Here is a 6,342-nt window from a genome sequence, read left to right as displayed (position 1 = left end):
CAGGCAAATACTCTAAAAGCCAGAACTGTCACGCCACTGCACCCGTGGGGAGCACTCCGTGTTTGTGGAAGTGAATGGACTAAGAAGGGCTGGGTTAGAGCCTTGCTCCTCAGTGTGGCCCAGGGACCCGCAGCTTCTGCCTGTTTGATGTGCAGAATCCTAGTTCCCACCTCAGGCCTGTGAATCATAATCTGCATTTTAACAAGATCCCTGGTGATTCTAGTTTGCCCAACACTGCTTTTAGAGCAGTGATTCTCAACTTTGGCCACATGTTTGAAGTACCCGGAGAGAGCTTTCAGAATACTGAGATTCTAATTTAATGGGTTTGGGGTATGGCCTGCTCATCTGGGTTCTTAAAAGGCTTGAAGGGACAGACCAGGCTGAGAAGCACTGCTTCACTGCTGTCCCCTTTGTGTACAGTGGCCACTAGCCACGTGTGGCTATTCAGATACAGTTAAAACTAACTGAAAATTCGGGTTTTTGCTCTAGCCACATTTTGAATACTTTGCCACACATGGGTTGTGGTTACTGTTGTGGACAGTGGAGATGTAGAATATTTCTATTATGTCAGAAAGTTCTGCTGGACAGCGCTGCTCAAGAGAGGGAACTAGAGGAGCTTAGTTTCCGATTGAGTTAAAGCTAGAGCATCATTGGAGGCAAGCGCTATAGGGATGAAACAGGAAGCGGGGCAGACTCACGAGAGAACTTGATGGATGAAGGTTCACCAGCAGGTGGCTCTCACGCTGCCTACAACACCTGGACCTGGAACCGGAGCTGGCCCTTGGCCATGGGAACACTGAACGGCACTGCACGCCCTGCCGTTTGATCCCCAAGAACTTGATACAGTAAGGACGGGCAGAGATCAAGATGGAACAGAAGGACCTGGAGCTCACCTCTTCCCGCAAATATATCAAAAACACATCTACCTGTGCATGGTACAGTTCTCACAAAATAACCCACTGAATGCTGGCAGATCTCATACAACCAAAGCTGCACGAAAGACCACTTTGTAACCAGGTAGGATGAAAGGGGGTGGGGGGATCAGGATGAGACCTGTGTGTACCCCTGGGAGGGAGCTGTGAAAAAGGAAAGGTTCCCTCACCCTGGGAACCTCCTTCACTGACTGGGATGTCTGCGGGGACAGATACGGAGCTTTCAAGGTTCAGAGAACACAGCAGCCAGCTAGTGGCGGGCAGAACAGAGACCAGCACAGATGGTCCTGGCCACTTGGCTGCACTCCCCAGCCCGAGGCGCACATTGGTGCGAGCAGGGGCTGGGTGCTGAAACTCGGGCTTCAGCGGACAGACCCCGGGAGTGGGCTAGGATTGGCTGCATGGAGACAGCCCGAAGGGACTGGAGTGTGGTTGGGCCGTAACCTCAGGTGTACACAGGGCAGAGTCCTGATCACCCATAGATACCTCGTTGTTAACTTGCACTCAAAGGGAGGGGCTGGCCCAAAGCAGCCTCATTCCCCGCATGCTCCCGGCGCAGGTCTGCCCCTCTGAGCTCGGGGAGTGCGCAGGCACTGGTGGCTTGCCCACGTGCGGGGGCAGGGCTGAAATCGATGTCCCAGTGTCTGTGTGACTTCTGGGGATTTACGTCCCGGCTCTGTAAGTGCGGCGTCTGCAGGACACCTGAGCAGATTCCTGGCATCCTGTGGCTGGGGCAGTCCAGCGTTAGCAGTGGTGTGCACGTGTGGAGGTGGGGCTGGGGTCAGAGCTGATTCCCTAACTCCCCCATCGGGTCCAGTTGTGTGACTAGGGTGGATTCAGGTGCTGGACTTCAGTGAACCTGCACCGGAGGCTTTGTGAGAGCACAGTGCCTGAGGGGACCTCCGGGCAGGCTCCCTGCATCCCCACGGCTGAGGCGGGGCCGAGGGCAGTGCCAACGACAGTGTACTCTGTGAGTGTGTGCAGTGGGTGACGGGACACTGCACAGGGCAGTTCCTGGTACACATCTAAAGAGGAACACTCAGTGGCTCCTCTCCCAGCGGGAGTGCTCCAGTCCTGCCTGCCTCATACAGCAGCTCAGAATTGTATCTAGGGGCTTCTACTCCAGCAACTAGGGAGCAGACCCTGTCCCCGACAGGGCTGTAACAGCCACCGAGTGAAGAGGAGGTTCTGCTCAACATCCAGGGCAGGCTCTGGTCACCAAAACACCAATGACCACCCCACATCAAGGGGATAACAGCCAGCACATGGAGAAAAAAATGACAGCCATCCATACTAAAAATAGCCCTCTCTACGAAATATTAGACTGATGCAGGCTACACAGGAACACTCCCACACAAAAAAACAGCCCTTTAAGACCACAGTACATAACTATTTCTCCTAAATTCATAGAGTCAGAGAAATACAAGTAAAATGAAGGATAGGAACCCCTCCCAATGAAAAGAATAAGAAAATTCCCCTGTAAGAACAAATAATGAAACAGACCCAGAGTTCAAAAAGGAGATAATAAAAATACTGAAGGAATTAAGAAAAGCTGTCAAAAGAAATGCAGATCACTGTAACAAGGATCTAGAAACTATGAAGACAGTCAAAATTAGACAATTCATTTGCATGAAAACTGAGCTAAGGCAGTAAATAGCAAACTGAATCACACAGAAGGAATAAGTGACCTGGAGGATAGAATAAAGGAAATCACCCAATCAGAAGGTGAGACAGAAAAAGCAATATAAGGGACCTATGGGGTAATACAAAGCATGCCAGTCTATGCATTAGAGGGGTCCCAGAAGAAGAAAGAGAAAAGGAGATCGAAAACTTATTTGAAGAAGTTACAGCTGAAATTTTCCCAGACCTAAGGAAGGAGATGTATCCAAGTACAGAGGGTCCCAAACATGATGAACCCAAACAGACCTACACCAAGACATAATTAAGATGGCCAAGTTGAAGATTCTAAAGGCAGCAAGGGAAAAACATAGCGTTAGTTACAAGGCAACCCCCGTAAGGCTATCAGCTGATTTCTCTACAGAAACGTTGGAGGCCGGAAGGGAATGGCAAAATATATTCAAAGTCCCGAAAGGGGAAAACCTGTAACTTAGGCTGCCCTACCCAGCAAGATTATCTAGGAGTGTGGGGCTGCACCCTGCAGACCTGCAAGCCCTGTGCTTGCCCATCTTCAAGACTGAAGGAAGAGCCCGGAGTCAGTGATACAGATGTCAGTGGTTTAATGGATGGGGATCTTAGGTGTCTGAAGCAAGGTCCTGGAGCAACACCTCACAGTGGCAGTAGGTGGGCAAGGACATGGCGGCAGTCTGCTCCTGGGGGGATTGGGAGGGGGAGGTTACCAGTTATAGGGGGAATTGAGGTCAGGCTGGCTCATGAGTTATCAGGCAGACTAGCAAAGGGGCACGTCCCTCACCACTCCTTTGATAAGCCATCATAGATTAGATAAAGATTAGAACAGTCATAGGCTGGGGTGGGACCATGTAAGAAGGTCAGTCATGTGAGTAGGGTGTAGATGAAGCAGGGGATATACAAAGAGCAAGAGAATTGCCATCTTGAGTGGCCTGACCATACGCTTCACCCCTGCACACCCTGCATGACCCTCACAATCTTGGCCCACCCCTCTTCTGCCATGTCCTTGGACTCACGAATGTAGAGGTGCACTGCAGCCAGATTCCAAACATACAGTACAGACAGCCGCAGCCAGAGTATCAAGAATAAGATACCCAGGATGCTAAGAACAGTCATTTGCCAGGATGTGGGCAAATGTTGCAGCCAAGCGCTTACCGGGTCAGTGGAGAGGGAGTCACTCGCAGCAGCGCCCTGTCCAGTTACAAGGAGGGTAAGGACACCCCTGGTTTTCACAAACCCAGAGTCACCCCCATGGGGAGGGGAAGACCCTGGCTCTAGAAGAAACATTATGGCAGCCTAGCGAGGAGTTAGCAGTCACCCCATGTTGAGTGCCATTAGTGGCAGACTCATGAAGGACCCAATGGTTAATCCCACTATTTGGACTTGTGTGTCCTGAAGCCCACCTCCTCCTCTTACAGCGCAGCCTGGGGTCTCACGGGCAGTCACCCTGGCAAAGCATATGAGGTGTTGTAATGTTTGCTGACAGAAGTCCTTTCTGACGTACTTGCATGTGGGACAGGAAGATGGTGAGAGTCTTCCCACCTCACTGTCAGCTGTCCCCCCACGGTCGCATTAGCCAGGGGGAGTTTCCACGGAAGCCCAGAGGAAGACACCAACACAGGCGTCTCGCTGCAGACCCAGCAATTAGACTCATTTTGCAACGAGGCCATTGTTGCTCAGTCCTCGAACAGATTTCCTCTGCTCCGGCTGGGGACAAAATGTAAGACATCTAACAGGCACAACACGGGAGATCACGACCTTTAAGCGAAACACAAGCAGGAACCACAGTCTGAGATAATAGCCTACCCGCCTGTGGTTTTTGTCCTGGTCTATAACAGAGTTTGGAAAACTCAAGTTTTCAGTAATACAGGAACATGTCCAAAAATACCTACAGCGGCCACCTAGTTTTACCTTCGATGTCTGAGCGACAGCTACATTTTGACTTTCAAATTCAGTCCCCTCAACGGCCAAAGCAGATGTGCCCTGCAGGTTTCAAAGGCCAGGAAACAGGCTACTCCGGTCATTAAGTTAAACCATGTTATAATAAGCAAGAACGACTTCCTCTTGTACTTCCATGTGTGATGATTTTTCCATCATTTCCCCTTTTGATTACAAATCTTTTGAGAGGCCAAAGTATATGTCCCTTAAAGCCGAGATGAATGCTGCCTGCTCTGGGTCCAGACCGTGTCTCTTGGTGCTAGGCCTCCTCCTTTATGTTTGCCTAATTGTCCACGTTGGGGGAAAACTGATCAGAGACTGTGAACAAGCTCAGAGGTATGGTGGTGGGGAAACATTTCAGAAGCTATATATTTTATTAATTAAGCCGAGTTGTTACACAAACATTGCACGTGTGCTTTTAGTGGCAGACTTAAAGCAAGCCATGTTACAGATCGTGAGTAGTTACACTCTGTGACAACCTCACTAGAGAAGTTTCTTTTCCTCTTAAACATCCGGGCAGAAGGGTGGCTAACACCATAACTTTCATGAATCTAGACCTCAATCAACAGTACTAGAATTTAATGGCCACTAAAACATAATATTTTTCTCTCTGAAATGAGCCTCATCTCCACCAAACACAGCCAAATCAAGACGAATTTGTTTGCAGAATAAGTCTGGTCAATTGACAACATAGGCTTTGGTGGAACTCCTCAGGTGTCTAAGACTGAATTCCCAAAAGGCCTCTCACGGCCAGGAAGTCTATGCCAAAGGCCCGCCATTGGATTCTGCCTTGGTGGGCTCCTCTCTTCCAAAGGTCCCCAAAGTATCAAGATTCCTGCACACACCAGGAGACAGTCTTTCCCATTGACCAGGTAAGACTTCTCAGAACCCAAGAGTCTCCAATTTCTGGAGAAGAAATACAAAATCAGCTGGGAAGCAAAGTTTAAAATGGCAATAAATACATACCTATCAAGAATTACCTTAAATGTCAATGGTCTAAATGCTCTGAACAAAAGACTCAGAGGGGCAGACTGGATAATAAAACAAGAGTCTATAATACACGCTGCCTACAAGAGACCCACTTCAGGGCAAAGGACACACATAGATTGAAAGTGAGGGGATGGAAAATGGAAAAAGATATTTCATCCAAATGCAAATGACAAGAAAGTGGGGACAGCAATACTCGTATCAGACAAAATAGACTTTATAACAAAGGCCATGAAGACAGACAAGGACACTATATAATGACAAAACGATCAATACAGGAAGAGGATATTACTCTCGTTAATAAGTGCACCCAGCGTAGGAGCACCTAAGTACATAAACCAAATACCAACAGACACAAAGGGAGAAATTGATGGGAATACGGTGACAGGAGACTTTAACACCCCACTGGCATCAGTGGACATCACTGGACAGCTCTTCAGACAGAAAACCAATAAGGCAACAGAGATCCTAAATGACACAATAGGACAGTTGGACTAAATTGAGATTTTTCAGGACATTGTATCTGAAACATTCTCTAGAATAGACCACATACTAGGACACCAAAACAAATTAAAGAGGATAGAAATTATTTCAAGTATCTTTCTGACCACAACAGCATGGAACCAGAAATCAACCACAGAAAGAGAAATGAGGAAAAAATGACTGCATGCAGACTAAACAACTTGCTACTGAAAAAACCAGCTCACACATTAAGTAAGCATCCTCTGGCAGGGAGACAAGGGGTGCTTAATACCTACGGCCCCTCTCTCTTCTAGCAGGACAGGCTACTTGTATTTCAGATAAAGAGTCAAAAAGAAATAAGTTGATAGAGTCAGGG

The sequence above is a fragment of the Camelus bactrianus genome, chromosome 21 (genome assembly GCF_048773025.1).
Source record: "Camelus bactrianus isolate YW-2024 breed Bactrian camel chromosome 21, ASM4877302v1, whole genome shotgun sequence".
In the NCBI taxonomy this organism is placed as follows: Eukaryota; Metazoa; Chordata; class Mammalia; order Artiodactyla; family Camelidae; genus Camelus; species Camelus bactrianus.
Note: the sequence above shows the minus strand (reverse complement) of the source record.